Genomic DNA, 13,159 nt, shown 5'->3' with positions numbered 1-13,159 from the left:
GGCTGCCAGACTGGCAGTAGAGGGAGGGGAGGGGCAGTGCAGGCAGAGCAGGCAGATAAAGAAGACTGGATGGCCAGTAGAAAAAGAAATTAAAACATAAAGAAAAATTGGCTCGGGGAAACTTGTGGATTAGAGAAGAATGATTTTGCTGGGCACAATGTTGGTAGGGAAAGCAATTCAGTGAAAGTAAACCCCAAAATAACTTGACCTAGGGGTGGATAGTTTGGTGGGAATCAGGATCACGGACCAAAAAGCATCTGGGTACAGAAAACACCCCCAAGTGTGGAAACTGGTTGCTTTGTGATGTGGGAACCATCTATGAGTGCTGAACAGCAGTGAGCAGAGACAAACGATTGGAAACTCATAAAGAAAGTTGCAAAAAAAAAAAAGAAAGTTGACAATTATAACTGCTTGTTATAATTCCCAGAGTGCGCCTGAACTAGAGTAACTGAAATAGGCACCAAAAAAATATTTCCTGGACCATACAGTCTCAGAATTCTTTTGTTGCTGGTACCCTTATAAGAGCTTTTAGAAAGATAATTCTAGAGACCACACAGGAGCTTCTGCACTCCAGGGTGAATACCTGGTATTTCATATTCATAGTGGTGAAGGTGAAACCTGTGGAGGTTTAGTTCCTTACCCTAAAAGTGAATTTTTCTGAAGGCCCCAGAGATCCAAAATGTTCTGCAGAGACCACCATCTCCCCAGCCATAGGGAATGCAGATCAAATCTCAAAGTTTAGCCAAGACTAAACCCCAACTACTGGAACTTCCAATTTAGAATTCTGCACCACCCCTTCTATAGAAATATACAATTTGTCAGAATGCCCCAGTTTATTCTATACTGGGAGACTAGAAGCTGAGATCTAATACAACCAGCTTTGCTCCTGAGCCATAATGACTGGCAGTGAAGTTGATACCACCGTTTACCGGTGATGAGTTCTGCTCCTTCTAATGTTGAAGATTGAACACTAGAGAAGCACGCCAAGGCAAGCATATTAAGCAGGTTTTATTCAAAGGTAATAATACAGACTTCTCCCGGGAGGAAGAAGGGGGCCATGGCTGATGTTCTAAAGTCCCAAGAAGTGAGCACACCCTGCATCTTTTATAGGTTAAAGTCTCTTTTGTTCTCCAGTTCTCTCCCCCCTTATCTCTCCTTCCTGCCTTCGTGACTAGGCCTGGTTTTGCATTAAGTGAGAAGCCATGGGCAGGGGGAGGGCCAAGGTGATTCAGGCAGATAAGGGCCCAGGGGGCATTAATTAGCAGCTCCTTGTTTGCAGTCCTTGATAAAGGCAGGTAAATTTGGTAATCAGTGGGCTCCGGAGATACTTGACATTCCATTCTTCCAGGGGCAGTCTCCAACTTCCAAAGGCAGATGGCTTCATGGCTTCATTTCCTCGAATTGACCTGATTTCCTATTTCTACACTAACTACCTGTCCTTAATTCTGGCTTCAAAGTGAGAAACACAAAGGTGTTGGACTTAATAACCCTCAGATGTTGAACCAAGGGTTTCAAAGCCAAAAATAAGTATAAAGAACAAAAATTCATCCCTGCCGATAATTTTGATCACTACAGTGGAAATGATCTCTTTATTTCTCATTAAGATTTTTCTTTTTTTCTTTTTCCCTCTGTATTCCTCCATTTAAAAAATATATTCTTGAGTTCCAAGTTCTGGAGAGTTAGGAGATGGGTAAGTTTGCCTCTTGTTGAACCAGAGGAACTATTCTTATGCATAATGGAATTGAGGGACCAGCCCAGCAGCTGCCGAAGCTCCTTTTGCTTTGAGAAACTCTTGCATTTTCTCCCTGAGTGGTATAGGTTGCTCCATCATGGTCTATTTTAAGAAAAAGGAAACTGAATGAGGTAAAGTCTTGACACCTTTGGCCATCTGCATGATCCCTACCTTATGTATGCCTGTCCAGTCACCTACCAACTGCCACCATGGACCTCTGGACTGCCCTGATGCTGAATACCCTTAATTGTCTGTGCCCCACCAGATAGAGAAAAAGGACATTGGGTCACTTCCCCCACAACTTTGTCCTCTCTCAGCAGGAAGTAGCTTGGAGATGTCTTCACCCATTTTTCCATAGAAATGGAGTGAAGAAATCGGCAGTGGGGAAATGTAGCAGTGGTCTACTTTATGCTTTGGATATACCCCATGCTTCTATGCTACTGTGCCTTATTTTTACAAGACATGTTTCTTTCTCTTCCTCTTTCCTTCTCCTTCCTAAACTCTCCCCTTCCCTAATCTCAGGGGAAACTGGATTGTCTTTCTTCCCCATTCTAGGCAGAATTATCTGTCCTTCAGCACACACCCACCACAGGAAAAAAGTAATTCAGACTTTGCGGGTGGCACCAGAAGACCTCAACAATGATTATCTTCTAAATTAACAAGTGAATTATAACTCCTACAGAGAACATGTGGAATGTAGCCTTTGAATTACTCCCTATTTGCCCTGATGGGCAGAATCACAGCCTCTGCAACAGGCGTCCCCTGTGCTTCTCCTTTGCTAGCAAAGCAATAAAACTTCTTTTTTTTTTTCCTCAAAAGAAAAAAAAAGAAAAAAATTTATTCTTATTTTTTTACTCTTATTTTCTAAAATTTGAACTTAATTTTTTCAAATATCATTTCATTGTATTTTATTATTATAATTTTTTACTTTTTTCCATTCTGCAAGATTTTGTGTGTATATATCTGGGTGGGGGTGTGTGGGTATGTATTCTCTTTCTCTCTATGCATATATGTGTGTGTGTATTTATATAATTTTGCTTTCAGTTTAACTACTTTCCTCTTCACCTGTTTATTATTTAGCTTTGGTTTGACATAGGTGGGGTATAATTATTTATGGTTTTGTGTTTTATTTATTTATTTATTTTTTGGTACTGGGATTGAACCATGGATGCTTAACCACTGAGCCACATCCCCGGCCATTTTTTATATTTTATTTAAAGATAGGGTCTCACTGAGTTGCTTAGGGCCTTGCTAAGTTGCTGAGGCTGGCTTGGTATTCACTATCCTCCTGCTTCAGCTCCCAAACTGCAGGGATTACAGGTGTGCGCCACCATGCGTGGCTTTGAGTTGTTTTGATCTGCATTTGCTTCTTTCACCTTGGTTTTTGTCACTCTTATCACCCCTTCTTCAATCTCTTCCCCACTAACAGCCAAATTTTCCTGTTCCCTTTTTCTCTTTTTTTTTTTCTGGTGCTGGGGATTGAACCCAGGCCCTGTGCATGCAAGGCAAGCACTCTACCAACTGAGCTATATCCCCAGTCCCTATTTCTCCTTCTTTACAGTTGACATCTGCTACCTATCTTATGCCTCTCCTATGTTCACTTTTTTTAAAACTAATTCAAACTTTACCTTATTTTCCTACACTATTTTCTCTTCACATAAGCAGTTGTAATCCCACTAAATAATATAATTATTCAATTTCAGTAGTTCCTACCCCATTCATGTTGTCAATATTTTTTTTCATATTTATTTTTTTAAAAATCCCTGATGGATCAAAAAGAACAATCATCAAGGATATAGATGCCCGACGGGCCAGAGGGTAGTTAGAAAAGTATGCCCTTAGGAACATTAGGATTTAAGAGCTACCTTATTTTAAAAGCTACCTAACATAAATAGCTTAGTTTTCCATTGGCCCAACTTCCTCTGCCTCACCTACTACAAACATGGCACAGCTAGTTAGCTGTCTTGCATTTAAAGGCCTCAGTCCTAGGACCCCATGTATACATTGGCTGTTAAAGCAGTTCTCTTGACCAACTAGGATCTTCATCCCCATTATGGTCTCATTCCAGGTCATGGTGCATCTCCTTCATTGTATTTAATATATTTTTCACTCCTTGAAAATATTGACATTTCAGCAGGAACCAAAGGAAGTCTTTATAATGATTGGTAAATTGTTTACCCCTAACACTTTCACATGCAGCTGAAAATTAACAGGCCGGGGAGAAGACATTGTGAACTTTTTACTGTATAGAATTATCACCCATTAAATGTTCATCAGCTAATGGGTCACTGAATTTACATATTAAGGAAATTATATATTGAATACTGCAAAAACACAGTAAAGACTGAAGGTTGCCCATTTCTGCTCAGGAAGTCCCTCCACTCCTAAGCTTCATATAGAATGTGGGCTTTTTGGCTCCAAGTGCTATTACTGTTTCTCCTCCTTTTGATCTTCCTTTTGTTCCCCAGTGCCAGAACTTCCTGAGCCTTCTTTCTCAGATGCCATCTTTTTGTATGCCATTTCAAAGAGCTTCAGTGGTGCCTGCTGAAGGGAGGATGCTGCCTGCCTAATGTTTTCTCCTGTTTCACTATCTTTTTGAGCCAGGAGCTCCCTCATTTTGAAAATCTCTTCTTTTAGTTTCTTGTGCTCATCAGCAAGCAATTGGTCCTTGAATTCTTCCATCTTGGTTTCTGTGTCATGAATGATTCCTTCAGCCATGGTAATGACTTCAACTCATTCCTTCTTTTATCAGTCTTCTTTAGCATACTTCTCTGCATTTTAACCATATTTTCAATATTATCTTTACTTGTTATAAATATTAATATAGTGATGACATAGTGGACACCTGCTATCTAATGCCTGGTCTAATTTTCAGTTTTTTATTGTTGATACTCTTGTTAAATACTGACACCACCAATCCTATATAGGTGGCAATTAGTGTTATAGATGTCAAAGTAGACACTGGGCATTTATCTTAGGGCTATACATCTGGTGCTAACATTAGTGATATTCCTAGCTACCCACTACCATTAAGAGAGTTGGAAAATAATTGGGATACTTCAAGTTCACAGAATAGAGATTTTTCTGCAGAGTAATACCCATGACTCAGCCAAGTAACAGCAAATCTCACCACGCACACCATCTAGCTCCACCTGAGTGTCAACATTACTTTATCATATAGAATTGGGGAAAGAACCACCCCCCCCCCACATCAACAAGTAGCCCCCAAAGAGAAAAAACCAGAGGGGGATCTCAGGTCACACACCTGGACATATACTCATATATCAAAACCAGAGAAAAGTTGAGAACAAAAAAGATAACTACATACAAAAGGACAGGCATATAAAAGAGGAAGGGGACTACATTTTAATTGATATGCAAGTATAAGACCTCTGAAAACATTAAGAAACAGATAAACAATTCTCCCCCCAAAATTCACAACCCCCCAACAAAGGATTCTACAGATATGGAAGTTAGATGAAATTCCAGAGAAAGATTATAAAAAACTGATTTTTAAAATATTAATGAGCTAAGAAAAGATCTAAGGAATGATAAGAGAATAAGTATAGGAGGTGAACGATCATTTAAATAAAGAAACAAAGGTATTGAAAAGAGCCAATCAGGACTCCTGGAAATGAGAGACACAATGAATCAAATTAAAAATTCACTTGAAAGCATCACCAACAGATTAGATTGTATAGAAAATAGAACTTCAGGCCTTGAAAACAGAATTTCAGGCTTCGAAGTCAGGGTATATGAACTTGAGGACATAGCATGCAATAAAGAGGAAAAAAAAGACCATGATCAAAATATATAAGATCTCTGGGACAGCATCAGGAGAACAAACCTGAGAGTCACTGGGATAGATGAGAACATGTAGATATAGGCTAAAGATATCATGAACATTTTTAATGAGATAGTAACTGAAAATTTTCCCTGTTCAGATATGAGATAAGCATCCACATACAGGAGGCATCCAGGACCCCAAATAAACCAGATCAGAAAAGAAGTTTTCCAAAACATCATAATCAAAATGCCTAACATAGAAATAAGAAAAATATTAAAAGCTACAAGAAAAAAATGTCAGGTCACATTTAGAGGCAAACCAATAAGGCTCATCTCTGACTTCTCAACTCAGACTCTAAAATCAAGGAGGACCTGGTGAAAGAAATCACAAGCCAAATTGCCATATCTTGTAAAGTTTACTTTCAAAATTGATGGAGAAATAAAAACTTTACATGGCAAGGATAAAATAAAAGAGTTCATGACCATCAAGCCAGCACTACAAAGAATACTCAAAGATATACTGCACACAGAGGAACTTAAAAACAATTCCCAAAATGCCCAAATAAATGAAGATCACTAGAAGAGTAACCAACTAAATGAAAACTAAGACATAATAACACTGAATGAAAATGGTCTCAACTCCCCAATTGAAAGGTATAGAACTGGGCATGCTGGTGCAAACCTATCATCCGCAACTTGGGAAGCTGAAGTAGGAGAATCACAAATTCAGGCCAGTCTCAACAATTTAGCTATACCCTAAGCAACTTAGTGAGACTCTGTCTTAAAAAACAAAAAGGTCTGGGTTTGTGGCTCATTGGGTAAGTACCCCTTGGTTCAATCCCCAGGACAAAAAAAAAAAAAAAAAGAAAAAAAAAGAAAGACAAATTAGCACAATAGATCAAAAAATGATATCCAACTACATGCTGTTTGTAAGAGACTCATCTCATAAGCAATGACACTCATAGGCTGAAGGTAAAATGATGTAAAAAAAATTCCATGCAAATTGTCCAAAAATAAACAGTTGCAACTATTCTCATATATGACAAATCATATTTCAAGAAAATAATTAACAAAAGAGACAAAGAAGATCACAAATACCAATAAAGGAAACAATCCAACCAGAAGATACAATGATAGTAAATATATATGCCCCAAATTTCAGTATACCTAATTATATTTAAAAAACAAACTTCTTGACATGAAATCCCAGATAGACTCCAATACAATAATACTGGGTGCTTTTTAACATAAACTTATTACCAATAAACAGGTCATTCAAACATAAAATTAATAAAGATATTACTTAAATAATAAGCACATAATCAATGGAACTAATAGGTATATACAGAATATTTCACCCCCAAACAGCTAAATATATCTTCTTTTCAGCAGCCCATGGAATTTTTTCCAAAGTAGATCATGTTCTAGGTCACAATATAAGTCTTAGCAAATAAAAAAAATTGATATAATCCTGTGCTTCCTATCAGATCATAATGGAGTGAAAATAGAAATCAACAGCAAGAAAAATATTAGAAACCACATAAACACATGGTGATTAAACAATATTCTTTCAAATGAAGATTGGATCATAGAAGAAATGAGAGAAGAAATCAAGAAATCCTTAGAGATAAATGAGAACAGAGATACAACATGTCAAAATCTCTGAGACAGTATGTCTAAGAGGAAAACTTATAGCACTGAGTGCCTACATTAAAAAACTGAGAGATCTCAAATAATTAAGTTTATGCTCCACCTCAGGGTCTTAGAAAAGGAGGAGCAAACTGATTTTCAAACCAGGAGATGGAAGAAAATATTAAAGATCTGAGCTAAAGTTAATGAATTTGAAAATAAAAATATACAGGATCAATGCAACAAAGGGTTCTTCAAAAAAGATGAATAAGATTGATAAACCCTTACACAAACTAACCAAAAGAAAGAGAAGACCCAAATAAACAAACTAGAGATTGAAAAGGAGATATCACCACAGAAATTTCTGAAATCTAAAGGTCATTAGAAACTATTTTGAAAATTTATATTCCAATAAACTGGAAAATCTATAAGACTTTGACAAATTTCTAGATACATATGACCTGTTCAAATTGAACCAGGAAGATACAGAAAACCTGAACAGCACAAATGTAGAAAAATGAAACTAGATCCTTATCTCTTACCCTGCATAAAACTCAAGTCAAATGGATCAAAGCGGGCTGTAACTGTAGCTCAGTGATAGAGCACTTGCCTCACACATGTAAGGCACTGGGTGTGATCCTTAGCACCACTTAAAAATAACACATAGAAAGATATTGTGTCCATTTACAACTAAAAATTTTTTTAAAAGAATGGATCAAAGACTTAGGAATTAGACCAGAAACCTTCCATCTGCAAGAAGAAAATAAATGGTCAACATATATGCAGGCACTGACTTCCTCAAGAAGGCCTATAAAGCCCAAGAAATAGAACCAAGAATCAATAAATGGGATGTCATCAAATTAAAAAGCTTCTGCACAGCAAAAAGAACTAATAAAGAGTGTGATGAGAGAGCTTACAGAATGGAAGAAAATCTTGGCCAGCTACTCCTCCAATGGGGGATTAATATCCAGAATATATGAAAAACTCAAAAAACTTAACACCAATAAACAAACAAACAAATGGGAAAAAGAACTAAGTATATATTTCTCAAAAGAAGAAACACAAATGGCCAACAAATACATGAAAAAATGTTTAACATCTCTAGCAATCAGGGAAATGAAAATCCAAACATTAAGATTTCATCTCACTCCAGTCAGAATGGCATTTATTAAGAACACAAACAATAAATGCTGGTGAGGATGTGGGAAAAAGGTACACTTGTACATTGTTGGTGGGCCTGCAGACTAGTCCAATCACTCTGGAAAACAGTATGGAGAATCTCCAAAATCTAGGGATGGAACCACCATGTAACTCAGCTATCCCACTCCCTGGTATTTTTTGAAAAGAACTAAAATAAGCATGCTATAGTGATACAGCCACATCAATGTTTATAGCAGCACAATTCATAATAGCTGAATTATGGAATCAACTCAGGTGCCTGTCAATAGATGAATGGAAGAAATTGTATGGTTATGCAATGGAGTTCTACTCAGTCATAAAGAAGAAAATACACACACATGCACACATATGTACATACGACAGGGAATTTCACCTTTATGAATATGTAGAAAGTACCAATCAGAGTTTCTTTATCCATTCAACTGTGGTATATATATATATACACACACACACAATGAATATTATTCAGCCATGAAGAAGAATAATATTATGGCATTTACAGAAAATGGATGGAATTGGAGAATATCATGCTAAGTGAAATAAGCCAATCCCCCCAAACCAAAAGCCACATGTTTTCCCTGATAAGTAGATGATGATATATAGTGGGGGTGGGGGTGTGGGGGTGAGAGAAGAATGGAGGAACTTCAGATTATGTACAGGGAAATGAGAGGAAGCAGGGGGTATGAAAAAGTGTGGAATGAACAGATATCATTTTCCTATGTACATGTATGATTACATGAATGGTGTGAATCTACATTGCGTACAACCATAGAAATGAAATGATGTACCCCAGTTGTGTACAATGAAGAAAAATGCAGTCTGTAAAAAAATTACAGTTCAAGGAAGATGTATCAGAGTCATCTTTTTGTTTCAGGACTTTCCAATAGACATATATGATTTGAAGGGCTTTTCATTTTTGGTCATTTCTGGTTTTTGTGGCAAGAAATGAGAACTCTGAGAAAAGGGGAAAAAAAGGAAAGGGGTTGGGAAAGAGATGTAATAACTAAATTTCTAACTATTTCACCCTGATTTATTAGGTTTGGTAGTTTTCTTTTTGGGAGAAATATTTGAATTCTGTCATGACTTTCATTTGCCTATTTACATGCTTCAGTGGGCATTAAGAATTGTACTTTGCTGGACACAGGATATAGGGCACTTGCCTAGTATGCATGAGGTTCTGGGTTCAATCCCTAGCACTGCAAAAAACAAAACAAAACAAAACAGAATACCCTTACTTTCTGTTATGTGTGAACCATGCTACAGTTTGGATCTGGAATATCCCTCAAAGACCCTTGTTATAAAGGTTTGGTCCCCCACATGGCCCTATTGGGAAGTGGTGGATTTTAAGAGAAGGGGCCTAATAAGAAGTTTTAGGTCACTGGGGGCATGTCCCTGAAGGGGATGTGGGCTGCTATTCTCTTCCTCTCTCTCTCTGCTTCTAGGTTATGAGGCAAAGCAGTTTTTCTCTGCCACATACTCCCACCATGATATGGGGCCTCTCCACAGGTCCAAAAGCAACAGGGTCAATGCGTAATGGCCTGGGACTTCCAAAACTGTGATCCAAAAGAAAGCTTTTCTCTTTATAAGTTTATTTATCTCAGGTAGTTGTTATAGTAACAGAAAGCTGACTAACAGACCAACTCTTTGAAGGCCATTGGTAGAGATCACATAATTGATTGCAGAGCCATTATTTTATGGCAGCTTTAGTCCAGTTTAATAAACTCTTATGTAGACACAATATACTTTATGAATCAGAAGATGGCTAGTCTCATGTTTGCTGTCATGTTCAAGTCATTCTTGTTGTTTGAAGATATCACACAAAGCATATTTTATTTTATGACTTTAATTATTTAATGCAAGTTACAGTGCTGCCTGTGACTACAATTGTGACCCTCTTTGTTAAGTATATTTTCCAGTTTGACAACATTCTTCTTGCTCTCTTTCAAAATTCTCCTTGTCTAAGTCAGGGGTCCAAACACTGAAAGTACTTTGAACTGCTCCCTGGATCCCTTGATGGAAACTCAGAAGTCAGAATCGGGAGTTTTGTCTTTGGAGACCTAGTGCCAGACTGCTGAACCAGCGGCTGTGGGTATATGGAGAGGTGCTTGCACACATGGTGGCTTAGCTGGCTTTTCAGTCTCTAGACTTGCTCACTGCTGCAAGATGTTTCCCAGGGATGCAGATTATGAGATGAAGATTTCCATGCAGGAAGTTTAGTGAGAAATACTCTTGGGATTAGCACCTGTGAGGGACAAAAGGGAACATGATTGTGCAGAGGAAGCATTAGAGCTGTGAAGCAGTCACAAGAAAGGGAGGACCCTAAAGAACTGTCCTAGTTGGTTGAGGGGTTGAGCTTTAATGTCCTTGTACTGACAGCATTTTTCTAGGCTGCTCCAAGGAATGGGGCATGAGACTCTGTGGGTAGGAAAAGGTAACTCATCCCAACTTAAGTTTCTTCCAGGTAAGATGAAACCACCAGTCCCCAGGATGGATAGGCCAATGGGCTCCCCTTGCCACAGGTCCCTGGTTGATCATCTCAGAGATGGTGTGTGTCAGGGCTCAGTGTCAGTCACTGTCACAGGCTTGTTAGTCACTCGGTAGCCACCATTAGAAAGCTGGCCTGGCGAGCAGAAGCCCACACTGCTAGGCTCATCACAGCCTCTACCCTGGACACTATCCATATTCCCTTCATGCATCCGGAGTATGCACCAGCACCAAGGTGGTGAGCTCTTTGTTCTATGTGAATGTTCCGTGTTTCTGCTGTGGTTTGTGTGGTCTTATTTGATTCTGTGATCCAGTGATCATCATACTTTGTACCACTCTCAGTTCTTTCCATAACCTCTTCCTTAAGCCTCCACATCCCAGTCCTCCCCGTGGCTGTCCTTCAGTCTCCTCACCAGCCAGCTGAGCCTTTTGCAACTTCCTCAAGCCCATTCGTATTCTAACCTCAGGCCTTCTCTTTCCCTATGGACAGGGGTGATGCCCTCAGCTTGCTCTGAGAGGAGGATATCCCTACACTGCTCTCAGGGCCACTCTAAGTGGAACTGTGCTGAGCCACAGTCCATATTTTTTTTGGCTCATACCAATTTACCAGTCACTGACATATGGGCCATGGATCTTCTAAATATAGAATCATGTCATCCGCAAATAGTGACAGCTTAAGTTCCTCTTTTCCTATTCGTATCTCTTTAATTTCTTTAGTCTGCCTAATTGCTTTGGCTAGCATTTCAAGGACAATGTTGAATAGAAGTGGTGAAAGAGGACATCCCTGTCTTGTTCCCATTTTTAAAGGGAATTCTTTCAGTTTTTCTCCATTAAGAATGATGTTGGCCGTGGGCTTAGCATAAATAGCCTTTACAATGTTCAGATATGTTCCTACTATCCTTATTTTTTCTAGTGTTTTGAGCATGAAGGGGTGTTGTATTTTGTTGAACGCTTTTTCTGCATCAATTGAAATAACCATATGATTCTTATCCTTAAGTCTACTGACATGATGGATTACGTTTATTGATTTATGGGTGTTAAACCATCCTTGCATTCCAGGGATGAAACTCACTTGATTGTGGTGCACAATTTTCTTAATATGTTTTTGGATATGGTTTGCCAATATTTTGTTAAGGATCTTTGCATCTATATTCGTCAAGGATATTGGTCTAAAATTTTTTTTCCTTGAAGTGTCTTTGCCTGGTTTGGGTGTGAGGGTGATATTAGCTTCATAGAATGAAGGCTTCATAGCTGGGGCTATATTCCCAGCCCTACAGCTCAGTTGGTAGAGTGCCTGCCTCACAAGCACAAGGCCCTGGGTTCAATCCCCAGCACTGCAAAAAAAAAAAAAAAAAAAAAAAAAAAAAAATGAGTTTGGTAAGGTACCCTCTTTTTCTATTTCCTGCAATACTTTAAGAAGTATTGGAATGAGTTCTTCTTTGAAGGTCTTGTAGAACTTGGCTGAGAATCCGTCTGGTCCTGGGCTTTTCTTGGATGGTAGGTTTTTAATGGTTTCTTCTGTTTCATTGCTTGATTTTGATCTGTTTAAAATTGTGTATGTCCTCCTGGTTCAGTTTGGGAGAAGCATATATCTCTCGAAATTTGTCAATGTCTTCGGTAGTTTTTATTTTGTTGGAATACAGATTTTCAAAGTAGCTTCTCATTATGTTATGTATGTCAGTGGTATCTGTCATGTTATTTCCTTTTTCATCATGAATTTTAGTAATTTGAATTTTCTCTCTCCTTCTCTTTGTTAGTGTGGCTAAGGGTTTGTCTATTTTGTTTACTTTTTCAAAGAACCAACTTTTTGTCAATTTTTTGAATTGTTTCTTTTGTTTCAATTTCATTGATTTCAGCTCTGATTTTAATTATTTCCTGTCTTCTACTACTTTTGCTGTTATTCTGTTCTTCTCTTTCTAGGGCTTTGAGCTGTAATGTTAGGTCATTTAGTTGTTGACTTTTCATTTTTTTCTTGAATGCACTCCATGCAATGAATTTTCCTCTTAGTACTGCTTTCATAGTGTCCCAGAAATTTTGATATGTTGTATTGTCATTCTCATTGACCTCTAAGAATTTTTTTATCTCCTCCCTGATGTTTTCTGTTATCCATGTTTCATTCAATAGCATATTATTTAGTCTCCAAGTGTTGGAGTAATTTCTGTTTTTTATTTTGTCATTGATTTCTACTCTCAGTCCATTATGATCTGATAGAACACAAGGCAGTATCTCTATTTTTTTGCATTTCCTAAGGGCTGCTTTGTGGCATAATATATGGTCTATTTTCGAGAAGGTTCCATGTGCTGCTGAGAAGAAAGTGAATTCACTCATTGATGAACAGAATATTCTATA

The sequence above is a fragment of the Sciurus carolinensis genome, chromosome 1, assembly GCF_902686445.1.
Source record: "Sciurus carolinensis chromosome 1, mSciCar1.2, whole genome shotgun sequence".
Taxonomy (NCBI): Eukaryota; Metazoa; Chordata; class Mammalia; order Rodentia; family Sciuridae; genus Sciurus; species Sciurus carolinensis.
The sequence above is the reverse complement of the archived record's forward strand: the minus strand, read 5'-3'. Positions refer to the sequence as shown.